This window comes from Adiantum capillus-veneris, chromosome 19 (assembly GCF_014529385.1).
Source record: "Adiantum capillus-veneris isolate H3 chromosome 19, ASM1452938v2, whole genome shotgun sequence".
NCBI lineage: Eukaryota > Viridiplantae > Streptophyta > Polypodiopsida > Polypodiales > Pteridaceae > Adiantum > Adiantum capillus-veneris.
This window is the reverse complement of record NC_140949.1, coordinates 23,518,214-23,524,035: the sequence shown is the minus strand read 5'-3', so window position 1 is coordinate 23,524,035 and position 5,822 is coordinate 23,518,214. Positions and strand designations below refer to the sequence as shown.

At 41.4% G+C, this 5,822-nt stretch overlaps 2 pseudogenes; one reads left to right on the top strand and one right to left on the bottom strand.

The window, feature by feature from the left end:
• The first annotated feature begins 285 nt into the window (after positions 1 to 285).
• On the top strand, positions 286 to 2,853 carry LOC147433702 (mitogen-activated protein kinase 15 pseudogene; annotated as a pseudogene).
• Positions 2,854 to 4,083: 1,230 nt separating this feature from the next.
• LOC147433701 (uncharacterized) lies at positions 4,084 to 5,208 on the bottom strand (annotated as a pseudogene).
• Between the last annotated feature and the right edge of the window lie 614 nt (positions 5,209 to 5,822).

Below are 5,822 nucleotides of genomic sequence, written 5' to 3'. Positions count from 1 at the left end.
AAATTGCTCCGGCTACCTTTTCTTTGGAGCGCCTTGTACTTACCATTTTAGACCATTGCTACCTTACTTTTGGTGCGAGATGTAGTAGTTGTGGCCATGTAATCTTTGGTCCTTGCTCTGCCACATCCATGTTAGATAATAGGGCCTAGAACTCTCCCCTAACTAAAAGTCGGTGATGCCTATATTTTTTGTTGTGGCCTTGAAGGCCTTTTGCTAGTCTCTCCCTTCATGCTTCTCTCATCATCAGCTTGTGCAGTTTCCTCCCTCCTAGCTCTCTTGATAGTCATGGTTTTAAATGATTCTACAAAGGTTACCTTCTCCTTACCCTTGTCTTTCTCCTTCACTCTGGGTGGATCCACTACTACAACTTTTCCTTTCTCCTCTAAGCTTATGATGTTTACAGTGCGATCAGGTGGTGGTGTCGTACTTGTGGTGGTACCTGGGGTGGACATAAAATTTGTGTTGGTGGAGATGGTGCTTGGGGTGGAGGTGATCTCTCTCTAGGGGGTGACAATTGGTTTCTCCTACCTCCTCTATTATAGGGTTGTCGCGGTTGAGGAAAATAGTACATACCGTGACCATCTTCTCCACAGTTGTAGCAGTGATACTCCTTGTTTTGTCCTTGTGCCCTTCCCAAGTCTTGATCTCTCTCTTGATTCCTTTGTTGTTGTATCAAGTGGACAGACAAATTTTGCAATTGATCAGTAATGTGGGCCAACATATCTTGTTCGTCATTTCTTACCCTAGGAGCCAGTGGTGGTGGACTGGTGGTTGTCGTAATTGGCGGTTGATGCAATGATCCTTCTTCTGTTGACTCGGTTTCTTTGGCTTGCATCTATAGCTTCTTGTCCTTAAGGCAAGCAATCTCCATGGCTAGCTCATACGTAGCCGAGAATCTACCCTTCACCTTCTCCTTGAGCGGCAGCCACAAGCCATGTGTGAACCGGTCCTTTTTTAGGAAATCGGGTGCATCTTCTCCTCTTGCCAGTGACTCAACCCACCATTCCCACAAATCCACGAACTGGACACATAGGTGGCATACTCTAAAATACCCACCTACTTCAAGTCTCTCAACTTGTCCCACAGCTTCTCTGAAGTGGTACCTCCCCCAAAATGCCTCTTAAAAGCAGTTTTTAGGAGCTCCCAATTATCCTTAGTTGCTTGTGGGAGTGTGTTGTACCACAACCCAGCTTCTAGTTTCATGAGATTCTAACCCGAGACTCATCTGTGTCTTTATTTTGATTATGTAATAGCATTTTGGAGAACATTGGAAGGAGAAGTAGGCCACCTGGAATCACTTCATTGGAAGGGACCAAAAGAAAGGGTGAAATCCAGGGCTAAAATTGGAGATTCAAGCAAAGGCAACCACACAAAAAGCCGTGGTCTAGTTTAGAGAGAGAGAGAGAGAGAGAGAGAGAGAGAGGCAAAAGAATGGTTTTTCGTATAAAAGTGAGATCGCATTGACTATGTGTGTGGAGGTCCAAGGTGGGGACAGCCGTGAGCCTTGATGAAACCGAGGCCCTTCCTACAGGAGCCTCCTTCAACTGTGCCACAGCCACGCATGTGGCGTGCCATCCTTGATCTCTCATCCATTCTACCTTTGTGGTCCTTGTATGCAACATACGGATTTGGGTTTTCATTAGTTGGGCTCGCCTCAGCAAAGAAAACAGGGATTTTGGCTTGCAGAAGCTCCACAAACATTATATGTTTTCTTAGCAAGGCAGATCCAAGAGAGAGATTTTAGTCATCAACAGAATTATCTGTGTGTGTCAATCAATCAGAGGAAGAGACTAGAGTTTACAGAGGACTTTGAAAACTTTTGAGCAGATCAAGAATTTGGAGGTGAGATTTTACTTGCATGCACAATAAGATCTTTGTAGATTTGTGCTTTGTGCTTGTTCATCAGTTGAGCTGGAGGCCTAGGATGACTTGAGCATTATCCAACAACATGGTTACTTCATACCGTCCAAGTCGCATAGCTCATAGTAATCTTTGAGGGGACTTCCACAACGTCTGCATGAACTAGCCTGCAAGCCTTTCTGGAATAAATCTTATGAAGGTTAAGGACTTCTTACGGAATATGGTGAAGCAAATCACTACCAAGTCCTGGAAGTCATTGGAATGGGCATCTACAGGCTTGTGTAAAACAATTGACACATACACTGGAGAGAAAGTTTCCATTAAGAAGATAAATGATATATTCAAGCATGTTTCTGATACTATTCAAATACTCAGAGAGATCAAAATCCTTCGATTCCTGCGATATCTTGACATTGTTCAAATTAAGCATATTCTGCTACCCCGTTCTCCCTGTGATTTCAAAGACATTCATGTGGTTTTTGAGCTAATAGAAGCTGAAATTTACCACGTCATCAAAGCTAATGATGACCTCACACGAGCATTTCCAGTTCTTCTTGTACCAACTTTTGTGGGCCCTGAAATTTATTCATTCAACTAGAAATATTCATCGCAATTTGAAGCAAAATAATGTTTTGGATAACTCTGATTGAAAGCTCAAATTATTTGATTTTGGATTAGCTGGAGTCACCTTGACTGGCTTGTCAAGGTGACTGGCTTGTCGTCTTGAATTAGCTGGAGTCACCTTGACTAGCTTGTCATCTGCCATTTTTTGGACAGACTATGTTGCAACAAGATGGTATCATGCTCCAGAACTTTGTGGTTCTTTCTATGCAAAGACGATCGATTAATTTGCAGTACACTACTGCAATAGACATATGGAGCATTGGATGCATTTTTGTGGAGCTGCTCACTGGAAAGCTTCTTTTCCCGGGGAAGAAGAGACGAGAGAGAAATGCCAAGCGCGATACTGTCCGTAGGATTGGAGAACTTTGAGAGTGTGCTGGCGACAGCCCAAGGTCAAGGTACTGCCCCACTTTGCTTACTTTTCCTTGCCAACCAAGACCCTACCCTTGGTCACAGCTGGTGCCCGGATTGTGTCTGTTGGCTGAACTAGTCATATATAAGACATTCGATAATTTTGACCATTATTGAGGGCTTCTATCAGCGATCGTCCAACATGGAGGAATCCAGCCCATCCGTGGAGAGTGGACTAGAGGTTTAGATTCAAGGGGGTAGCTGTTTCTGGAAGCCTGTAGGATAACGACGCACATCTAGAGCATCATGTTGAAAAGCTTTTGAGCTAGTAACTATTGATGCCTAACCTTTTAGGGGGGGTATCTAGCACCTACAGCAATGGAAATTTTGTTGCCATTAAAAGGTCAAATGATGATAGTTTGTGGTAATTATGTGCATTGTAAAATATTAATATAAACTAATAGTCCATTCTAGTACCTGGTTTATGTCGTGGTACCAATGAAATATATGTGCATTGTCTTTACATGAGTAGCTCATTTTAGTATGTAAAATTTTTTCTCTCTCAGAGAGAGAGAGAGAGAGAGAGAGAGAGAGAGAGAGAGAGAGAGAGAGAGAGAGAGAGAGAGAGAGAGAGAGAGAGAGAGAGAGAGAGAGAGAGAGAGTTGCAGCAACTCTGAACATGAGGCCCTCGTATTGCAGCTCTGGACATCACTTGGAAAGGAGATAGAGGTTTCATCAAGGCTTGTCACATGTTGCAGGTTGCACCTCAAGGGATCCTTTGCAGCAACAATGTGAGGTTTTAGAGAGCATGGTTTCTACAAACAGTGTGGTCTTTTTCCACTGTGACAAACTCAATGCTAGGATCTTCATATGAAGTAAAGTGTAGTGCCTGGTAATTAAACCAAGCTACACAAAATACATCATAGAGAGAAACTAAACATCACCCAAACATTCCCCAAAGGATTATATCACATGAGAGCTCATAGAAAATGAACTTATGAAAACAAAATAGAACAAGTATGTCCATTCTCCAAGACCATGAAGTAAACATTAGTAGAATCAGCCTCTACAACCTCTTAAACATAAGAATTTGATTTTGAAAAACAGGTTTTTGCAATATAGGCACCAAACCCTGAATATCCTCTTTAAAATTTTGAGTATCCACTGTCTTTCTATTTACAAAATGCTCCTCTATAGATTTCTGAGATACCCATTGCTGCAACTGATTGACTTTCCATTTTTATGGATCTAATGTATTGCTACCTTTTTGCATCGTGAACTTTTTGTCATTCCATTGAAACTTTTCCAACTCCAAATTTTCAAAATCAGAGCATCCTTCATATTTTTCAAAATCAAATCATCCTCCTGTAAAAAAGGCACATTCCACCTAATCCAATCGTTAAGACCTGAACATTCCTGTAATGTATTCTTCTTTGACCAATTTGCAACTCCAAAATCTATAGCACAATAAAAATTTGAATTTTGATAGTCCACCATCCATATCTGACAGTCCATCCTGTAAGAATCTACGTCTACTATCTCATCAGCTTTAAAACACACATCTCTCAACAAAAGTATGCTTAGATTGAGAACAACTTGTCCCACATCAATTTTAGAATGCACATCCATTGAAACTTCATCATTCTTCATTTCAAACATCATTGCATGCTCCACAAAACCAGTTAAACCAGTTTTACACTTTTGAAAGACTTGCTCTTGACATTGTTCATGCTCAATCTAATCTGTGAGACATTTTTCTGATTCATCCCTGTTTAGATTGGAACAATAATCACTCTGCTTCTTCCAATTCTCTTCAATTGAAGCATATCCTTGCTTGATATCGACCCGTGACATCAACATCCGTCCTTCAAAACATTCAAAACCAAAATTTTGATTCGCTTGATCATTCGCAACATCTGGCATAATGGTCTAATTTTTTGTTTGAATTTGCCGATCATCAGAATTAGCATCAGTAAACTGCTTCAATGTTCCTTCAACACCTTTTTGCAACACTTTCACCTGTAGGGATCTTTTTGATGGAGACTCCTTCTGAACTAATATGGTTTTTAGAAATTCCTCCTCAGCAAATCTGATTTTTGGAAATTTGATTTTCAAAAATTCCTCCAGTGCATTCATCTCACTATCCACCTTTTCTAGTGGGGTTTGAATAACATGAGAAACATCATGGTTATGTATGACATGCTTCTCCTCACAAATAGGGTAATAACATTTTCCATATGCAAACAACATAAGTTTAAGCAATGCATCTTCCTCTTCCACTCCATGGGTATACTCTAGTGGTAGGTTAGGGGTATCTAGGGGCTCTTCTACGGTCTTTTTTCCAACCTCCTTTTGCACCTCGTTATCCTCCATGTTTGGTATCCCTACTTGATGGATTACGGGCTCCCTGCTCCATACATCATCGTCATCATCACTCGAATCCCCTTCAAACTCATTCTCATATGCATCCCTCAGCTTCTCACATGCTTTTTGCAACTTGAAAACCTTCTTTCTACTAGAACATGATTTTTTCCTATCCCCTTTATGATCATCTAGCCATTCATATGCTGACATAGGGTTAGCCACACCACACTCTACCTCAACCAAAAACTGCTAATCATGGCCGACCTTCGGAGTCGAGGCCGCGAGAACCAACCCCCATTCAGGGATCATAAAATAAAACAACAAAAAAACATGTTTTTTTCTTTTTGTTACTACCCCCTCTCTCCCCTCCATTAATGCCACCCCACTCCTTCAGCTACTCTCTCTCTCCCCCCCTCTCTCTCTCTCTCTCTCTCTCTCTCTCTCTCTCTCTCTCTCTCTCTCTCTCTCTCTCTCTCTCTCTCTCTCTCTCTCTCTCTCTCTCTCTCTCTCTCATCTATTATTTGGCTCTTTCTCTTGTTCTCTCTATAGCCAGCCCAAGAGGCGCATAAAAAGAATATATATGTATATATCTCTCCTTTGTTCGTCAACCAGCAAGTCCCACC